Source organism: Rhineura floridana, chromosome 9 (genome assembly GCF_030035675.1).
Source record: "Rhineura floridana isolate rRhiFlo1 chromosome 9, rRhiFlo1.hap2, whole genome shotgun sequence".
Classification (NCBI taxonomy): domain Eukaryota; kingdom Metazoa; phylum Chordata; class Lepidosauria; order Squamata; family Rhineuridae; genus Rhineura; species Rhineura floridana.
Genome location: NC_084488.1, coordinates 22,924,024 through 22,944,975, shown reverse-complemented (window position 1 = coordinate 22,944,975; position 20,952 = coordinate 22,924,024).

Genomic DNA, 20,952 nt, shown 5'->3' with positions numbered 1-20,952 from the left:
CAGGTTAGGATTTTTTCAAAAAAATGAAAAGTATGCAAAGCGTCTCAAACTCATGTCATATGATGCCCGAGATCCGAAAGGGCAGAAAAAGTTTGCGGAAACTGTTTCCCTGCTCTAGATTCTGATCAAGCTGCAGAAACCTGAGTGCAGGTCAGGAGAGAAAGAGAAGGCAAAAACTGTGACACGCAGGTCAGGATTTTTTCAAAAAAATCAAAAGTATGCAAAGCGTCTCACACTCACGTCATATGATGCCCGAGATCCGAAAGGGCAGAAAAAGTTTGCGGAACGTGTTTCCCTGCTGTAGATTCTGAACAAGCTGCAGAAACCTGAGTGCAGCTCAGGAAAAAAAGAGAAGACAAAAATTGTGACATGCAGGTCAGGATTTTTTCAAAAAAATGAAAAGTATGCAAAGAGTCTCAAACTCGCGTCATATGATGCCCGAGATCCGAAAGGGCAGAAAAAGTTTGCGGAACATGTTTCCTTGCTCTAGATTCTGAACAAGCTGCAGAAACCTGAGTGCAGCTCAGGAGAGAAAAAGAAGGCCAAAACTGTGACCCAGAGGTCAGGATTTTTTCAAAAAAATGAAAGGTATGCAAAGCGTCTCAAACTCGCGTGATATGATGCCCGAGATCCGAATGGGCAGAAAAAGTTTGCGGAACCTGTTTCCCTGCTCCAGATTCTGAACAAGCTGCAGAAACCTGAGTGCACCTCCGGAGAGAAAAAAAAGGTAAACACTGTGACCCGCAGTTCAGGATTTTTTCAAAAAAATGAAAAGTATGCAAAGCGTCTCAAACTCACGTCATATGATGCCCGAGATACAAAAGGGCAGAAAAAGGTGGTGGAACCTGTTTCTCTGCTCTAGATTCTGAACAAGCTGCAGAAACCTGAGTGCAGCTCAGGAGAGAAAAAGAAGGCCAAAACTGTGACCCGTGTCAAAAAAATGAAAAGTATGCAAAGCGTCTTAAACTCGCGTCATATGATGCCTGATATCCAAAAGGGCAGAAAAAGTTTGCGGAACCTGTTTCCTTGCTCTAGATTCTGAACAAGCTGCAGAAACCTGAGTGCAGCTCAGGAGAGAAAAAGAAGGCCAAAACTGTGACCCGCAGGTCAGGATTTTTTCAAAAAAATGAAAAGTATGCAAAGCGTCTCAAACTCGCGTCATATGATGCCCGAGTTCCGAAACGGCAGAAAAAGTGTCTGGAACCTGTTTCCCTGCTCTAGATTCTGAACAGGCAGCAGAAACCTGAGTGCAAGTCAGGAGAGAAAAGAAGGCAAAAACTGTGACACGCAGGACAGGATTTTTAAAAAAAATGAAGTGTCCAAAGTGTCTCATAATCGTGTCAACTCTGCAGAAACCTGAGTGCAGCTCAGGAGAGAAAAAGAAGGCAAAATCTGTCAGGATTTTTTCAGAAAAATGAGAAGTATGCAAAGCGTCTCAACTCGCGTCATATGATGCCCGAGATCCGAAAGGGAAGAAAAAGTTTGCGGAACCTGTTCCCCTGCTCTAGATTCTGAACAAGCTGCAGAAACCTGAGTGCAGCTCAAGAGAGAAAAAGAAGGCAAAAACTGTGACCCGCGTCAAAAAAATGGAAAGTATGCAAAGCGTCTCAAACTCGCGTCATATGAAGCCCGAGATCCAAAAGGGCAGAAAAAGGTTGTGCAACCTGTTTCCCTGCTCTAGATTCTGAACAAGCTGCAGAAACTTCACTGCAGCTCAGGAGAGAAAAAGAAGGCAAAAACTGTGACCCGCGGGTCAGGATTTTTTCAATAAAATGAAGAGTATCCAAAGCGTCTCAAACTCGCGTCAGATGATGCCCGAGATCCAAAACGGCAGAAAAAGTTTGCGGACCCTATTTCCCTGCTCTAGATTCTGAACAAGCTGCAGAAACCTGAGTGCAGCTCAGGAGAGAGAAAAACGCCAAAAATTGTGACCAGGGTCAGAATTATATCAAAAAAATGAAAAGTGTCAAAAGTGTCTCAAACTCGTGTCATATGTTGCCCGTGATCCAAATGGCAGGAAAAGTTTGCGGAACCTGTCTCCCTGCTCTAGATTCTGGACAAGCTGCAGAAACCTGAGTGCAGCTCAGAAGAGAAAGAGAAGGCAAAAACTGTGACACAGGTCAGGATTTTTTCAAAAAAATGAAAAGTATGGAAAGCGTCTCACACTCACGTCATATGATGCCTGAGATCCGAAAGGGCAGAAAAAGTTTGCGGAACCTGTTTCCCTGCTCTAGATTCTGAACAAGCTGCAGAAACCTGAGTGCAGCTCAGGAGAGAGAAAAACGCCAAAAATTGTGACCAGGGTCAGAATTATATCAAAAAAATGAAAAGTGTCAAAAGTGTCTCAAACTCGCGTCATATGTTGCCCGTGATCCAAAAGGCAGGAAAAGTTTGCGGAACCTGTCTCCCTGCTCTAGATTCTGAGCAAGTTGCAGAAACCTGAGTGTAGCTCAGGAGAGAAAAAGAAGGCCAAAACAGTGACCCACGTCAAAAAAATGGAAACTATGCAAAGCGTCTCAAACTCGCGTCATATGAAGCCCGAGATCAAAAAGGGCAGAAAAAGGTTGTGCAACCTGTTTCCCTGCTCTAGATTCTGAACAAGCTGCAGAAACCTGAGTGCAGCTCAGGAGAGAAAAAGAAGGCAAAAACTGTGACCCGCGGGTCAGGATTTTTTCAAAAAAATGAAAAGTATGCAAAGCGTCTCTACTCGCGTCAGATGATGCCCGAGATCCGAAAGGGCAGAAAAAGTTTGCGGAACCTATTTCCCTGCTCTAGATTCTGAACAAGCTGCAGAAACCTGAGTGCAGCTCAGGAGAGAAAGAGAAGGCAAAAACTGTGACACGCAGGTCAGGATATTTGCAAAAAAATGAAAAGTATGCGAAGTGTCTCAAACTCGCGTCATATGATGCCCGAGATCCGAATGGGCAGAAAAAGTTTGCGGAACCTGTTTCCCTGCTCTAGATTCTGAACAAGCAGCAGAAACCTGAGTGCAGCTCAGGAGAGAAAAAGGAGGCCAAAACTGTGACCCGCAGGTTAGGATTTTTTCAAAAAAATGAAAAGTATCCAAAGCGTCTCAAACTCACGTCATATGATGCCCGAGATACAAAAGGGCAGAAAAAGTTTGTGGAACCTGTTTCCCTGCTCTAGATTCTGAACAAGCTGCAGAAACCTGAGTGTAGCTCAGGAGAGAAAAAAAGGGCCAAAACTGTGACCCAAATTTCAGGATTTTTTCAAAAAAATGAAAAGTATGCAAAGCGTCTCAAACTCGCGTCAAATGAAGCCCGAGATAAAAAATGGCAGAAAAAGTTCGCGGAACCTGTTTCTCTGCTCTAGATTCTGAACAAGCTGCAGAAACCTGAGTGCAGCTCAAGAGAGAAAAAGAAGGCAAAAACTGTGACCCGCAGGTTAGGATTTTTTTCAAAAAAATGAAAAGTATGCAAAGCGTCTCAAACACGCGTCATATGATGCCCGAGATCCGAAAGGGCAGAAAAAGTTTGCGGAACCTGTTTCCCTGCTCTAGATTCTGAACAAGCTGCAGAAACCTGAGTGCAGCTCAGGAGAGAAAAAGAATGCAAAAACTGTGCCCCATGTCAAAAAAATGAAAGTATGCAAAGCGTCTCAAACTCACGTCATATGATGCCCGAGATCCGACAGGGTAGAAAAAGTTTGCGGAACCTGTTTCCCTGCTCTAGATTCTGAACAAGCTGCAGAAACCTGAGTGCAGCTCAGGAGAGAAAGAGAAGGCAAAAACTGTGACACGCAGGTCAGGATTTTTTTGAAAAAAATGAAAAGTATGCAAAGCGTCTCAAACTCACGTCATATGATGCCCGAGATCCGAAAGGGCAGAAAAAGTTTGCGGAACCTGTTTCCCTGCTCTAGATTCTGAACAAGCTGCAGAAACCTGAGTGCAGCTCAGGAAAGAAAGAGAAGACAAAAATTGTGACACGCAGGTCAGGATTTTTTCAAAAAAATGAAAAGTAACCAAAGCGTCTCAAACTCACGTCATATGATGCCTGAGATCCAAAAGGGCAGAACAAGTTTGCAGAACCTGTTTCCCTGCTCTAGATTCTGAACAAGCTGTAGAAACCTGAGTGCAGCTCAGGAGAGAAAAAGAAGGCAAAAACTGTGACCAGCGGGTCAGGATTTTTTCAAAAAAATGATAAGTATGCAAAGCGTCTCAAACTCACGTCATATGATGCCCGAGATCAAAAAGGGCAGAAAATGGTTGTACAAACTGTTTCTCTGCTCTAGATTCTGAACAAGCTGCAGAAACCTGAGTGCAGCTCAGGAGAGAAAAAGAAGGCAAAAACTGTGACCCACGGGTCAGGATATTTTCAATAAAATGAAAAGTATCCAAAGCGTCTCAAACTCGCGTCAGATGATGCCCGAGATCCAAAACGGCAGGAAAAGTTTGCGGAACCTATTTCCCTGCTCTAGAGTCTGAACAAGCTGCGGAAACCTGAGTGCAGCTCAGGAGAGAGAAAAACGCCAAAAATTGTGACCAGGGTCAGAATTATATCAAAAAAATGAAAAGTGTCAAAAGTGTCTCAAACTCGCGTCATATGTTGCCCGTGATGCAAAAGGCAGGAAAGGTTTGCGGAACCTGTCTCCCTGCTCTAGATTCTGAACAAGCTGCAGAAACCTGAGTGCAGCTCAGGAGAGAAAAAGAAGGCCAAAACAGTGACCCGCGTCCAAAAAATGGAAAGTATGCAAAGCGTCTCAAACTTGCGTCAAATGAAGCCCTAGATAAAAAATGGCAGAAAAAGTGCGCGGAACCTGTTTCTCTGCTATAGATTCTGAACAAGCTGCAGAAACCTGAGCGCAGCTCAGGAGAGAAAAAGAAGGCAAAAACTGTGACCCACGGGTCAGGATATTTTCAATAAAATGAAAAGTATCCAAAGCGTCTCAAACTCGCGTCAGATGATGCCCGAGATCCAAAACGGCAGGAAAAGTTTGAGGAACCTATTTCCCTGCTCTAGAGTCTGAACAAGCTGCGGAAACCTGAGTGCAGCTCAGGAGAGAGAAAAACGCCAAAAATTGTGACCAGGGTCAGAATTATATCAAAAAAATGAAAAGTGTCAAAAGTGTCTCAAACTCGCGTCATATGTTGCCCGTGATCCAAAAGGCAGGAAAGGTTTGCGGAACCTGTCTCCCTGCTCTAGATTCTGAACAAGCTGCAGAAACCTGAGTGCAGCTCAGGAGAGAAAAAGAAGGCCAAAACAGTGACCCGCGTCCAAAAAATGGAAAGTATGCAAAGCGTCTCAAACTTGCGTCAAATGAAGCCCTAGATAAAAAATGGCAGAAAAAGTGCGCGGAACCTGTTTCTCTGCTATAGATTCTGAACAAGCTGCAGAAACCTGAGCGCAGCTCAGGAGAGAAAGAGAAGGCAAAAACTGTGACACGCAGGTCAGGATTTTTTCAAAAAAATGAAAAGTATGCAAAGCGTCTCATACTCGCGTCATATGATGCCCGAGATCCGAAAGGGCAGAAAAAGTTTGCAGAACCTGTTTCCCTGCTCTAGATTCTGAACAAGCTGCAGAAACCTGAGTGCAGCTCAGGAAAGAAAGAGAAGACAAAAATTGTGACACGCAGGTCAGGATTTTTTCAAAAAAATGAAAAGTAACCAAAGCGTCTCAAACTCACGTCATATGATGCCCGAGATCCGAAAGGGTAGAAAAAGTTTGCAGAACCTGTTTCCCTGCTCTAGATTCTGAACAAGCTGTAGAAACCTGAGTGCACCTCAGGAGAGAAAAATAAAGCAAAAACTGTGACCCGCGGGTCAGGATTTTTTTGAAAAAAATGAAAAGTATGCAAAGCGTCTCAAACTCACGTCATATGATGCCCGAGATCCGAAAGGGCAGAAAAAGTTTGCGGAACCTGTTTCCCTGCTCTAGATTCTGAACAAGCTGCAGAAACCTGAGTGCAGCTCAGGAAAGAAAGAGAAGACAAAAATTGTGACACGCAGGTCAGGATTTTTTCAAAAAAATGAAAAGTAACCAAAGCGTCTCAAACTCACGTCATATGATGCCTGAGATCCAAAAGGGCAGAACAAGTTTGCAGAACCTGTTTCCCTGCTCTAGATTCTGAACAAGCTGTAGAAACCTGAGTGCAGCTCAGGAGAGAAAAAGAAGGCAAAAACTGTGACCAGCGGGTCAGGATTTTTTCAAAAAAATGATAAGTATGCAAAGCGTCTCAAACTCACGTCATATGATGCCCGAGATCAAAAAGGGCAGAAAATGGTTGTACAAACTGTTTCTCTGCTCTAGATTCTGAACAAGCTGCAGAAACCTGAGTGCAGCTCAGGAGAGAAAAAGAAGGCAAAAACTGTGACCCACGGGTCAGGATATTTTCAATAAAATGAAAAGTATCCAAAGCGTCTCAAACTCGCGTCAGATGATGCCCGAGATCCAAAACGGCAGGAAAAGTTTGCGGAACCTATTTCCCTGCTCTAGAGTCTGAACAAGCTGCGGAAACCTGAGTGCAGCTCAGGAGAGAGAAAAACGCCAAAAATTGTGACCAGGGTCAGAATTATATCAAAAAAATGAAAAGTGTCAAATGTGTCTCAAACTCGCGTCATATGTTGCCCGTGATCCAAAAGGCAGGAAAGGTTTGCGGAACCTGTCTCCCTGCTCTAGATTCTGAACAAGCTGCAGAAACCTGAGTGCAGCTCAGGAGAGAAAAAGAAGGCCAAAACAGTGACCCGCGTCCAAAAAATGGAAAGTATGCAAAGCGTCTCAAACTTGCGTCAAATGAAGCCCTAGATAAAAAATGGCAGAAAAAGTGCGCGGAACCTGTTTCTCTGCTATAGATTCTGAACAAGCTGCAGAAACCTGAGCGCAGCTCAGGAGAGAAAAAGAAGGCAAAAACTGTGACCCACGGGTCAGGATATTTTCAATAAAATGAAAAGTATCCAAAGCGTCTCAAACTCGCGTCAGATGATGCCCGAGATCCAAAACGGCAGGAAAAGTTTGAGGAACCTATTTCCCTGCTCTAGAGTCTGAACAAGCTGCGGAAACCTGAGTGCAGCTCAGGAGAGAGAAAAACGCCAAAAATTGTGACCAGGGTCAGAATTATATCAAAAAAATGAAAAGTGTCAAAAGTGTCTCAAACTCGCGTCATATGTTGCCCGTGATCCAAAAGGCAGGAAAGGTTTGCGGAACCTGTCTCCCTGCTCTAGATTCTGAACAAGCTGCAGAAACCTGAGTGCAGCTCAGGAGAGAAAAAGAAGGCCAAAACAGTGACCCGCGTCCAAAAAATGGAAAGTATGCAAAGCGTCTCAAACTTGCGTCAAATGAAGCCCTAGATAAAAAATGGCAGAAAAAGTGCGCGGAACCTGTTTCTCTGCTATAGATTCTGAACAAGCTGCAGAAACCTGAGAGCAGCTCAGGAGAGAAAGAGAAGGCAAAAACTGTGACACGCAGGTCAGGATTTTTTCAAAAAAATGAAAAGTATGCAAAGCGTCTCATACTCGCGTCATATGATGCCCGAGATCCGAAAGGGCAGAAAAAGTTTGCAGAACCTGTTTCCCTGCTCTAGATTCTGAACAAGCTGCAGAAACCTGAGTGCAGCTCAGGAAAGAAAGAGAAGACAAAAATTGTGACACGCAGGTCAGGATTTTTTCAAAAAAATGAAAAGTAACCAAAGCGTCTCAAACTCACGTCATATGATGCCCGAGATCCGAAAGGGTAGAAAAAGTTTGCAGAACCTGTTTCCCTGCTCTAGATTCTGAACAAGCTGTAGAAACCTGAGTGCACCTCAGGAGAGAAAAATAAAGCAAAAACTGTGACCCGCGGGTCAGGATTTTTTCAAAAAAATGAAAAGTATGCAAAGCGTCTCAAACTCGCGTCATATGATGCCCGAGATCCGAATGGACAGAAAAAGTTTGCGGAACCTGCTCCCTGCTCCAGATTCTGAACAAGCTGCAGAAACCTGAGTGCAGCTCAGGAGAGAAAAAGAAGGCCAAAACTGTGACCCGCAGGTTAGGATTTTTTCAAAAAAATGAAAAGTATCCAAAGCGTCTCAAACTCACGTCATATGATGCCCAAGATACAAAAGGGCAGAAAAAGGTTGTGGAACCTGTTTCTCTGCTCTAGATTCTGAACAAGCTGCAGAAACCTGAGTGTAGCTCAGGAGAGAAAAAGAAGGCCAAAACTGTGACCCGTGTCAAAAAAATGAAAAGTATCCAAAGCGTCTCAAACTCACGTCATATGATGCCCGAGATACAAAAGGGCAGAAAAAGTTTGCGGAACCTGTTTCCCTGCTCTAGATTCTGAACAAGCTGCAGAAACCTGAGTGTAGCTCAGGAGAGAAAAAAAAGGCCAAAACTGTGACCCAAATTTCAGGATTTTTTCAACAAAATGAAAAGTATACAAAGCGTCTCAAACTCGCGTCATATGATGCCCAAGATACAAAAGGGCAGAAAAAGGTTGTGGAACCTGTTTCTCTGCTCTAGATTCTGAACAAGCTGCAGAAACCTGAGTGTAGCTCAGGAGAGAAAAAGAAGGCCAAAACTGTGACCCGTGTCAAAAAAATGAAAAGTATCCAAAGCGTCTCAAACTCACGTCATATGATGCCCGAGATACAAAAGGGCAGAAAAAGTTTGCGGAACCTGTTTCCCTGCTCTAGATTCTGAACAAGCTGCAGAAACCTGAGTGTAGCTCAGGAGAGAAAAAAAAGGCCAAAACTGTGACCCAAATTTCAGGATTTTTTCAACAAAATGAAAAGTATACAAAGCGTCTCAAACTCGCGTCAAATGATGCCCGAGATAAAAAATGGCAGAAAAAGTTCGCGGAACCTGTTTCTCTGCTCTAGATTCTGAACAAGCTGCAGAAACCTGAGTGCAGCTGAAGAGAGAAAAAGTAGGCCAAAACTGTGATGCGCAGGTTAGGATTTTTTCAAAAAAATGAAAAGTATCCAAAGCGTCTCAAACTCACGTCATATGATGCCCGAGATACAAAAGGGCAGAAAAAGGTTGTGGAACCTGTTTCCCTGCTCTAGATTCTGAACAAGCTGCAGAAACCTGAGTGTAGCTCAGGAGAGAAAAAAAAGGCCAAAACTGTGACCCAAATTCAGGATTTTTTCAAAAAAATGAAAAGTATGCAAAGCGTCTCAAACTCGCATCAAATGAAGCCCGAGATAAAAAATGCAGAAAAAGTTTGCGAAACCTGTTTCTCTGCTCTAGATTCTGAACAAGCTGCAGAAACCTGAGTGCAGCTCAAGAGAGAAAAAGAAGGCAAAAACTGTGACCCACGTCAAAAAAATGAAAAGTATGCAAAGCGTCTCAAACTCACGTCATATGATGCCCGAGATCCGACAGGGCAGAAAAAGTTTGCGGAACCTGTTTCCCTGCTCTAGATTCTGAACAAGCTGCAGAAACCTGAGTGCAGCTCAGGAGAGAAAGAGAAGGCAAAAACTGTGACATGCAGGTCAGGATTTTTTCAAAAAAATGAAAAGTATGCAAAGCGTCTCAAACTCGCGTCATATGATGCCCGAGATCCGAATGGGCAGAAAAAGTTTGCGGAACCTGTTTCCCTGCTCCAGATTCTGAACAAGCTGCAGAAACCTGAGTGCAGCTCAGGAGAGAAAAAGAAGGCCAAAACTGTGACCCGCAGGTTAGGATTTTTTCAAAAAAATGAAAAGTATCCAAAGCGTCTCAAACTCACGTCATATGATGCCCAAGATACAAAAGGGCAGAAAAAGTTGTGGAACCTGTTTCCCTGCTCTAGATTCTGAACAAGCTGCAGAAACCTGAGTGCAGCTCAGGAGGTAAAAAGAAGGCAAAAACTGTGACCCACGGGTCAGGATATTTTCAATAAAATGAAAAGTATCCAAAGCGTCTCAAACTCGCGTCAGATGATGCCCGAGATCCAAAACGGCAGGCAAAGTTTGCGGAACCTATTTCCCTGCTCTAGAGTCTGAACAAGCTGCGGAAACCTGAGTGCAGCTCAGGAGAGAGAAAAACGCCAAAAATTGTGACCAGGGTCAGAATTATATCAAAAAAATGAAGTGTCAAATGTGTCTCAAACTCGCGTCATATGTTGCCCGTGATCCAAAAGGCAGGAAAGGTTTGCGGAACCTGTCTCCCTGCTCTAGATTCTGAACAAGCTGCAGAAACCTGAGTGCAGCTCAGGAGAGAAAAAGAAGGCCAAAACAGTGACCCGCGTCCAAAAAATGGAAAGTATGCAAAGCGTCTCAAACTTGCGTCAAATGAAGCCCTAGATAAAAAATGGCAGAAAAAGTGCGCGGAACCTGTTTCTCTGCTATAGATTCTGAACAAGCTGCAGAAACCTGAGCGCAGCTCAGGAGAGAAAAAGAAGGCAAAAACTGTGACCCACGGGTCAGGATATTTTCAATAAAATGAAAAGTATCCAAAGCGTCTCAAACTCGCGTCAGATGATGCCCGAGATCCAAAACGGCAGGAAAAGTTTGAGGAACCTATTTCCCTGCTCTAGAGTCTGAACAAGCTGCGGAAACCTGAGTGCAGCTCAGGAGAGAGAAAAACGCCAAAAATTGTGACCAGGGTCAGAATTATATCAAAAAAATGAAAAGTGTCAAAAGTGTCTCAAACTCGCGTCATATGTTGCCCGTGATCCAAAAGGCAGGAAAGGTTTGCGGAACCTGTCTCCCTGCTCTAGATTCTGAACAAGCTGCAGAAACCTGAGTGCAGCTCAGGAGAGAAAAAGAAGGCCAAAACAGTGACCCGCGTCCAAAAAATGGAAAGTATGCAAAGCGTCTCAAACTTGCGTCAAATGAAGCCCTAGATAAAAAATGGCAGAAAAAGTGCGCGGAACCTGTTTCTCTGCTATAGATTCTGAACAAGCTGCAGAAACCTGAGAGCAGCTCAGGAGAGAAAGAGAAGGCAAAAACTGTGACACGCAGGTCAGGATTTTTTCAAAAAAATGAAAAGTATGCAAAGCGTCTCATACTCGCGTCATATGATGCCCGAGATCCGAAAGGGCAGAAAAAGTTTGCAGAACCTGTTTCCCTGCTCTAGATTCTGAACAAGCTGCAGAAACCTGAGTGCAGCTCAGGAAAGAAAGAGAAGACAAAAATTGTGACACGCAGGTCAGGATTTTTTCAAAAAAATGAAAAGTAACCAAAGCGTCTCAAACTCACGTCATATGATGCCCGAGATCCGAAAGGGTAGAAAAAGTTTGCAGAACCTGTTTCCCTGCTCTAGATTCTGAACAAGCTGTAGAAACCTGAGTGCACCTCAGGAGAGAAAAATAAAGCAAAAACTGTGACCCGCGGGTCAGGATTTTTTCAAAAAAATGAAAAGTATGCAAAGCGTCTCAAACTCGCGTCATATGATGCCCGAGATCCGAATGGACAGAAAAAGTTTGCGGAACCTGCTCCCTGCTCCAGATTCTGAACAAGCTGCAGAAACCTGAGTGCAGCTCAGGAGAGAAAAAGAAGGCCAAAACTGTGACCCGCAGGTTAGGATTTTTTCAAAAAAATGAAAAGTATCCAAAGCATCTCAAACTCACGTCATATGATGCCCAAGATACAAAAGGGCAGAAAAAGGTTGTGGAACCTGTTTCTCTGCTCTAGATTCTGAACAAGCTGCAGAAACCTGAGTGTAGCTCAGGAGAGAAAAAGAAGGCCAAAACTGTGACCCGTGTCAAAAAAATGAAAAGTATCCAAAGCGTCTCAAACTCACGTCATATGATGCCCGAGATACAAAAGGGCAGAAAAAGTTTGCGGAACCTGTTTCCCTGCTCTAGATTCTGAACAAGCTGCAGAAACCTGAGTGTAGCTCAGGAGAGAAAAAAAAGGCCAAAACTGTGACCCAAATTTCAGGATTTTTTCAACAAAATGAAAAGTATACAAAGCGTCTCAAACTCGCGTCATATGATGCCCAAGATACAAAAGGGCAGAAAAAGGTTGTGGAACCTGTTTCTCTGCTCTAGATTCTGAACAAGCTGCAGAAACCTGAGTGTAGCTCAGGAGAGAAAAAGAAGGCCAAAACTGTGACCCGTGTCAAAAAAATGAAAAGTATCCAAAGCGTCTCAAACTCACGTCATATGATGCCCGAGATACAAAAGGGCAGAAAAAGTTTGCGGAACCTGTTTCCCTGCTCTAGATTCTGAACAAGCTGCAGAAACCTGAGTGTAGCTCAGGAGAGAAAAAAAAGGCCAAAACTGTGACCCAAATTTCAGGATTTTTTCAACAAAATGAAAAGTATACAAAGCGTCTCAAACTCGCGTCAAATGATGCCCGAGATAAAAAATGGCAGAAAAAGTTCGCGGAACCTGTTTCTCTGCTCTAGATTCTGAACAAGCTGCAGAAACCTGAGTGCAGCTGAAGAGAGAAAAAGTAGGCCAAAACTGTGATGCGCAGGTTAGGATTTTTTCAAAAAAATGAAAAGTATCCAAAGCGTCTCAAACTCACGTCATATGATGCCCGAGATACAAAAGGGCAGAAAAAGGTTGTGGAAGCTGTTTCCCTGCTCTAGATTCTGAACAAGCTGCAGAAACCTGAGTGTAGCTCAGGAGAGAAAAAAAAGGCCAAAACTGTGACCCAAATTCAGGATTTTTTCAAAAAAATGAAAAGTATGCAAAGCGTCTCAAACTCGCATCAAATGAAGCCCGAGATAAAAAATGCAGAAAAAGTTTGCGAAACCTGTTTCTCTGCTCTAGATTCTGAACAAGCTGCAGAAACCTGAGTGCAGCTCAAGAGAGAAAAAGAAGGCAAAAACTGTGACCCACGTCAAAAAAATGAAAAGTATGCAAAGCGTCTCAAACTCACGTCATATGATGCCCGAGATCCGACAGGGCAGAAAAAGTTTGCGGAACCTGTTTCCCTGCTCTAGATTCTGAACAAGCTGCAGAAACCTGAGTGCAGCTCAGGAGAGAAAGAGAAGGCAAAAACTGTGACATGCAGGTCAGGATTTTTTCAAAAAAATGAAAAGTATGCAAAGCGTCTCAAACTCGCGTCATATGATGCCCGAGATCCGAATGGGCAGAAAAAGTTTGCGGAACCTGTTTCCCTGCTCCAGATTCTGAACAAGCTGCAGAAACCTGAGTGCAGCTCAGGAGAGAAAAAGAAGGCCAAAACTGTGACCCGCAGGTTAGGATTTTTTCAAAAAAATGAAAAGTATCCAAAGCGTCTCAAACTCACGTCATATGATGCCCAAGATACAAAAGGGCAGAAAAAGTTGTGGAACCTGTTTCTCTGCTCTAGATTCTGAACAAGCTGCAGAAACCTGAGTGTAGCTCAGGAGAGAAAAAGAAGGCCAAAACTGTGACCAGTGTCAAAAAAATGAAAAGTATCCAAAGCGTCTCAAACTCACGTCATATGATGCCCGAGATCCAAAAGGGCAGAAAAAATTTGCAGAACCTGTTTCCCTGCTCTAGATTCTGAACAAGCTGCAGAAACCTGAGTGCAGCTCAGGAGAGAAAGAGAAGGCAAAAACTGTGACATGCAGGTCAGGATTTTTTCAAAAAAATGAAAAGTATGCAAAGCGTCTCAAACTCGCGTCATATGATGCCCGAGATCCGAATGGGCAGAAAAAGTTTGCGGAACCTGTTTCCCTGCTCCAGATTCTGAACAAGCTGCAGAAACCTGAGTGTAGCTCAGGAGAGAAAAAAAAGGCCAAAACTGTGACCCAAACTTCAGGATTTTTTTAAAAAAATGAAAAGTATGCAATGCGTCTCAAACTCGCGTCAAATGAAGCCCGAGATAAAAAATGAAGAAAAAGTTCGCGGAACCAGTTTCTCTGCTCTAGATTCTGAACAAGCTACAGAAACCTGAGTGCAGCTCAGGAGAGAAAAAGCAGGAAAAAAGTGTGTCCCGCGGGTCAGGATTTTTTCAAAAAAATGAAATGTATCCAAAGCGTCTGAGACTCACGTCATATGATGCCCGAGATCCGAAAGGGCAGAAAAAGTTTGCGGAACCTGTTTCCCTGCTCTAGATTTTGAACAAGCTGCAGAAACCTGAGTGCAGCTCAAGAGAGAAAAAGAATGCAAAAACTGTGACCCGCGTCAAAAAAATGGAAAGTATGCAAAGCGTCTCAAACTCGCGTCATATGAAGCCCGAGATCAAAAAGGGCAGAAAAAGGTTGTGCAAACTGTTTCCCTGCTCTAGATTCTGAACAAGCTGCAGAAACCTGAGTGCAGCTCAGGAGAGAAAAAGAAGGCAAAAACTGTGACCCGCGGGTCAGGATTTTTTCAATAAAATGAAAAGTATCCAAAGCGTCTCAAATTCGCGTCAGATGATGCCCCACATCCAAAACGGCAGGAAAAGTTTGCGGAACCTATTTCCCTGCTCTAGATTCTGAACAAGCTGCGGAAACCTGAGTGCAGCTCAGGAGAGAGAAAAACGCCAAAAATTGTGACCAGGGTCAGAATTATATCAAAAAAATGAAAAGTGTCAAAAGTGTCTCAAACTCGCGTCATATGTTGCCCGTGATCCAAAAGGCAGGAAAAGTTTGTGGAACCTGTCTCCCTGCTCTAGATTCTGAACAAGCTGCAGAAACCTGAGTGCAGCTCAGGAGAGAAAAAGAAGGCCAAAACTGTGACCCGCAGGTTAGGATTTTTTCAAAAAAATGAAAAGTATCCAAAACGTCTCAAACTCACGTCATATGATGCCCGAGATAGAAAAGGGCAGAAAAAGGTTGTGGAACCTGTTTCCCTGCTCTAGATTCTGAACAAGCTGCAGAAACCTGAGTGTAGCTCAGGAGAGAAAAAAAAGGTCAAAACTGAGACCCAAATTTCAGGATTTTTTCAAAAAAATGAAAAGTATGCAAAGCGTCTCAAACTCGCGTCAAATGAAGCCCGAGATAAAAAATGCAGAAAAAGTTCGCGGAACCTGTTTCTCTGCTCTAGATTCTGACAAGCTACAGAAACCTGAGGGCAGCTCAGGAGAGAAAAATCAGGAAAAAAGTGTGTCCCGCGGGTCAGGATTTTTTCAAAAAAATGAAATGTATCCAAAGCGTCTCAAACTCAAGTCATATGATGCCCGAGATCCGAAAGGGCAGAAAAAGTTTGCGGAACCTGTTTCCCTGCTCTAGATTTTGAACAAGCTGCAGAAACCTGAGTGCAGCTCAAGAGAGAAAAAGAAGGCAAAAACTGTGACCCGCGTCAAAAAAATGGAAAGTATGCAAAGCGTCTCAAACTCGCGTCATATGAAGCCCGAGATCAAAAAGGGCAGAAAAAGGTTGTGCAAACTGTTTCCCTGCTCTAGATTCTGAACAAGCTGCAGAAACCTGAGTGCAGCTCAGGAGAGAAAAAGAAGGCAAAAACTGTGACCCGCGGGTCAGGATTTTTTCAATAAAATGAAAAGTATCCAAAGCGTCTCAAATTCGCGTCAGATGATGCCCCACATCCAAAACGGCAGGAAAAGTTTGCGGAACCTATTTCCCTGCTCTAGATTCTGAACAAGCTGCGGAAACCTGAGTGCAGCTCAGGAGAGAGAAAAACGCCAAAAATTGTGACCAGGGTCAGAATTATATCAAAAAAATGAAAAGTGTCAAAAGTGTCTCAAACTCTCGTCATATGTTGCCCGTGATCCAAAAGGCAGGAAAAGTTTGTGGAACCTGTCTCCCTGCTCTAGATTCTGAACAAGCTGCAGAAACCTGAGTGCAGCTCAGGAGAGAAAAAGAAGGCCAAAACAGTGACCCGCGTCAAAAAAATGGAAAGTATGCAAAGCGTCTCAAACTTGCGTCATATGAAGCCCGAGATCAAAAAGGGCAGAAAAAGGTTGTGCAACCTGTTTCCCTGGTCTAGATTCTGAACAAGCTGCAGAAACCTGAGTGCAGCTCAGGAGAGAAAAAGAAGGCCAAAGCTGTGACCCGCAGGTTAGGATTTTTTCAAAAAAATGAAAAGTATCCAAAGCGTGTCAAACTCACGTCATATGATGCCCGAGATACAAAAGGGCAGAAAAAGGTTGTGGAACCTGTTTCCCTGCTCTAGATTCTGAACAAGCTGCAGAAACCTGAGTGTAGCTCAGGAGAGAAAAAAAAGGCCAAAACTGAGACCCAAATTTCAGGATTTTTTCAAAAAAATGAAAAGCATGCAAAGCGTCTCAAACTCACGTCATATGATGCCCAAGATCTGAAAGGGCAGAAAAAGTTTGCGGAACCTGTTTCCCTGCTCTAGATTCTGAACAAGCTGCAGAAACCTGAGTGCAGCTCAGGAGCGAAAGAGAAGGCAAAAACTGTGACACGCAGGTCAGGATTTTTTCAAAAAAATGAAAAGTATGCAAAGCGCTCACACTCACGTTATATGATGCCCGAGATCCGAAAGGGCAGAAAAAGTTTGCAGAACCTGTTTCCCTGCTCTAGATTCTGAACAAGCTGCAGAAACCTGAGTACAGCTCAGGACAGAAAGAGAAGGCAAAAACTGTGACACGCAGGTCAGGATATTTGCAAAAAAATGAAAAGTATGCAAAGCATCTCAAACTCGCGTCATATGATGCCCGAGATCCGAATGGGCAGAAAAAGTTTGCGGAACCTGTTTCCCTGCTCTAGATTCTGAACAAGCTGCAGAAACCTGAGTGCAGCTCAGCAGAGAAAAAGTAGGCCAAAACTGTGATGCGCAGGTTAGAATTTTTTCAAAAAAATGAAAAGTATCCAAAGCGTCTCAAACTCACGTCATATGATGCCCGAGATACAAAAGGGCAGAAAAAGGTTGTGGAACCTGTTTCCCTGCTCTAGATTCTGAACAAGCTGCAGAAACCTGAGTGTAGCTCAGGAGAGAAAAAAAAGGCCAAAACTGTGACCCAAATTTCAGGATTTTTTCAAAAAAATGAAAAGTATGCAAAGCGTCTCAAACTCGCGTCAAATGAAGCCCGAGATAAAAAATGGCAGAAAAAGTTCGCGGAACCTGTTTCTCTGCTCTAGATTCTGAGCAAGCTGCAGAAACCTGAGTGCAGCTCAAGAGAGAAAAAGAAGGCAAAAACTGTGACCCGCAGGTTAGGGTTTTTTCAAAAAAATGAAAAGTATGCAAAGCGTCTCAAACTCGCGTCATATGATGCCCGAGATCCGAAAGGGAAGAAAAAGTTTGCGGAACCTGTTTCCCTGCTCTAGATTCTGAACAAGCGGCAGAAACCTGAGTGCAGCTCAGGAGAGAAAAAGAAGGCAAAAACTGTGACCCATGTCAAAAAAATGAAAAGTATGCAAAGCGTCTCAAACTCACGTCATATGATGCCCGAGATCCGAAAGGGCAGAAAAAGTTTGCGGAACCTGTTTCCCTGCTCTAGATTCTGAACAAGCTGCAGAAACCTGAGTGCAGCTCAGGAGAGAAAGAGAAGGCAAAAACTGTGACACGCAGGTCAGGATTTTTTCAAAAAAATGAAAAGTATGCACAGTGTCTCAAACTCGCGTCATATGATGCCCGAGATCCGAAAGGGCAGAAAAAGTTTGCGGAACCTGTCTCCCTGCTCTAAATTCTGAACAAGCTGCAGAAATCTGAGTGTAGCTCAGGAGAGAAAAAGAAGGCTAAAACAGTGACCCGCGGGTCAGGATTTTTTCAAAAAAATGAAAAGTATGCAAAGCCTCTCAACTCGCGTCATATGATGCCCGAGATCCGAAAGGGCAGAAAAAGTTTGCGGAACCTGTTTCCCTGCTCTAGATTCTGAACAAGCTGCAGAAACCTGAGTGCAGCTCAGGAGAGAAAAAGAAGGCTAAAACAGTGACCCGCGGGTCAGGATTTTTTCAAAAAAATGAAAAGTATGCAAAGCCTCTCAACTCGCGTCATATGATGCCCGAGATCCGAAAGGGCAGAAAAAGTTTGCGGAACCTGTTTCCCTGCTCTAGATTCTGAACAAGCTGCAGAAACCTGAGTGCAGCTCAGGAGAGAAAGAGAAGGCAAAAACTGTGACCCGCGTCAAAAAAATGGAAAGTATGCAAAGCGTCTCAAACTCGCGTCATATGAAGCCCGAGATCAAAAAGGGCAGAAAAAGGTTGTGCAAACTGTTTCCCTGCTCTAGATTCTGAACAAGCTGCAGAAACCTGAGTGCAGCTCAGGAGAGAAAAAGAAGGCAAAAACTGTGACCCGCGGGTCAGGATTTTTTCAATAAAATGAAAAGTATCCAAAGCGTCTCAAATTCGCGTCAGATGATGCCCGACATCCAAAACGGCAGGAAAAGTTTGCGGAACCTATTTCCCTGCTCTAGATTCTGAACAAGCTGCGGAAACCTGAGTGCAGCTCAGGAGAGAGAAAAACGCCAAAAATTGTGACCAGGGTCAGAATTATATCAAAAAAATGAAAAGTGTCAAAAGTGTCTCAAACTCGCGTCATATGTTGCCCGTGATCCAAAAGGCAGGAAAAGTTTGTGGAACCTGTGTCCCTGCTCTAGATTCTGAACAAGCTGCAGAAACCTGAGTGCAGCTCAGGAGAGAAAAAGAAGGCCAAAACAGTGACCCGCGTCAAAAAAATGGAAAGTATGCAAAGCGTCTCAAACTTGCGTCATATGAAGCCCGAGTTCAAAAAGGGCAGAAAAAGGTTGTGCAACCTGTTTCCCGGTCTAGATTCTGAACAAGCTGCAGAAACCTGAGTGTAGCTCAGGAGAGAAAAAAAAGGCCAAAACTGAGACCCAAATTTCAGGATTTTTTCAAAAAAATGAAAAGTATGCAAAGCGTCTCAAACTCGCGTCAAATGAAGCCCGAGATAAAAAATGCAGAAAAAGTTCGCGGAACCTGTTTCTCTGCTCTAGATTCTGAACAAGCTACAGAAACCTGAGTGCAGCTCAGGAGAGAAAAAGCAGGAAAAAAGTGTGTCCTGCGGGTCAGGATTTTTTCAAAAAAATGAAATGTATCCAAAGCGTCTCAAACTCACGTCATATGATGCCCGAGATCCGAAAGGGCAGAAAAAGTTTGCGGAACCTGTTTCCCTGCTCTAGATTTTGAACAAGCTGCAGAAACCTGAGTGCAGCTCAGGAGAGAAAAAGAAGGCCAAAACTGTGACCCGCAGGTTAGGATTTTTTCAAAAAAATGAAAAGTATCCAAAGCGTCTCAAACTCACGTCATATGATGCCCGAGATACAAAAGGGCAGAAAAAGGTTTTGGAACCTGTTTCCTTGCTCTAGATTCTGAACAAGCTGCAGAAACCTGAGTGTAGCTCAGGAGAGAAAAATAAGGCCAAAACTGAGACCCAAATTTCAGGATTTTTTCAAAAAAATGAAAAGTATGCAAAGCGTCTCAAACTCACGTCATATGATGCCCGAGATCCGAAAGGGCAGGAAAAGTTTGCGGAACCTGTTTCCCTGCTCTAGATTCTGAACAAGCTGCAGAAACCTGAGTGCAGCTCAGGAGAGAAAGAGAAGGCAAAAACTGTGACACGCAGGTCAGGGTTTTTTCAAAAAAATGAAAAGTATGCAAAGCGCTCACACTCACGTTATATGATGCCCGAGATCCGAAAGGGCAGAAAAAGTTTGCGGAACCTGTTTCCCTGCTCTAGATTCTGAACAAGCCGCAGAAACCTGAGTGCAGCTCAGGAGAGAAAGAGAAGGCAAAAACTGTGACACGCAGGTCAGGATTTTTTCAAAAAAATGAAAAGTATGCAAAGCGTCTCAAACTCGCGTCATATGATGCCCGAGATCCGAAAGGGCAGAAAAAGTTTGCGGAACCTGTTTCCCTGCTCTAGATTCTGAACAAGCTGCAGAAACCTGAGTGCAGCTCAGGAGAGAAAGAGAAGGCAAAAACTGTGACACGCAGGTCAGGATTTTTTCAAAAAAATGAAAAGTATGCAAAGCGTCTCAAACTCGCGTCATATGATGCCCGAGATCCGAAAGGGCAGAAAAAGTTTGCGGAACCTGTTTCCCTGTACTAGATTCTGAACAAGCTGCAGAAACCTGAGTGCAGCTCAGGAGAGAAAGAGAAGGCAAAAACTGTGACACGCAGTTCAGGATATTTGCAAAAAAATGAAAAGTATGCAAAGCGTCTCAAACTCGCGTCATATGATGCCCGAGATCCGAATGGGCAGAAAAAGTTTGCGGAACCTGTTTCCCTGCTCTAGATTCTGAAGAAGCTGCAGAAACCTGAGTGCAGCTCAGGAGAGAAAGAGAAGGCAAAAACTGTGACACGCAGTTCAGGATATTTGCAAAAAAATGAAAAGTATGCAAAGCGTCTCAAACTCGCGTCACCTGATGCCCGAGATCCGAATGGGCAGAAAAAGTTTGCGGAACCTGTTTCCCTGCTCTAGATTCTGAACAAGCTGCAGAAACCTGAGTGCAGCTCAGGAGAGAAAAAGTAGGCCAAAACTGTGATGCGCAGGTTAGGATTTTTTCAAAATTGAAAAGTATCCAAAGCGTCTCAAACTCACGTCATATGATGCCCGAGATACAAAAGGGCAGAAAAAGGTTGTGGAACCTGTTTCCCTGCTCTAGATTCTGAACAAGCTGCAGAAACCTGAGTGTAGCTCAGGAGAGAAAAAAAAGGCCAAAACTGTGACCCAAATTTCAGGATTTTTTCAAAAAAATGAAAAGTATGCAAAGCGTCTCAAACTCGCGTCAAATGAAGCCCGAGATAAAAAATGGCAGAAAAAGTTCGCGGAACCTGTTTCTCTGCTCTAGATTCTGAACAAGCTGCAGAAACCTGAGTGCAGCTCAGGAGAGAAAAAGAAGGCAAAAACTGTGACCCACGTCAAAAAAATGAAAAGTATGCAAAGCGTCCCAAACTCACGTCATATGATGCCCGAGATCCGAAAGGGCAGAAAAAGTTTGCGGAACATGTTTCCCTGCTCTAGATTCTGAACAAGCTGCAGAAACCTGAGTGCAGGTCAGGAGAGAAAGAGAAGGCAAAAACTGTGACACGCAGGTCAGGATTTTTTCAAAAAAATGAAAAGTATGCAAAACGCTCACACTCACGTTATATGATGCCCGAGATCCGAAAGGGCAGAAAAAGTTTGCGGAACCTGTTTCCCTGCTCTAGATTCTGAACAAGCTGCAGAAACCTGAGTGCAGCTCAGGAAAGAAAGAGAAGACAAAAATTGTGACACGCATGTCAGGATTTTT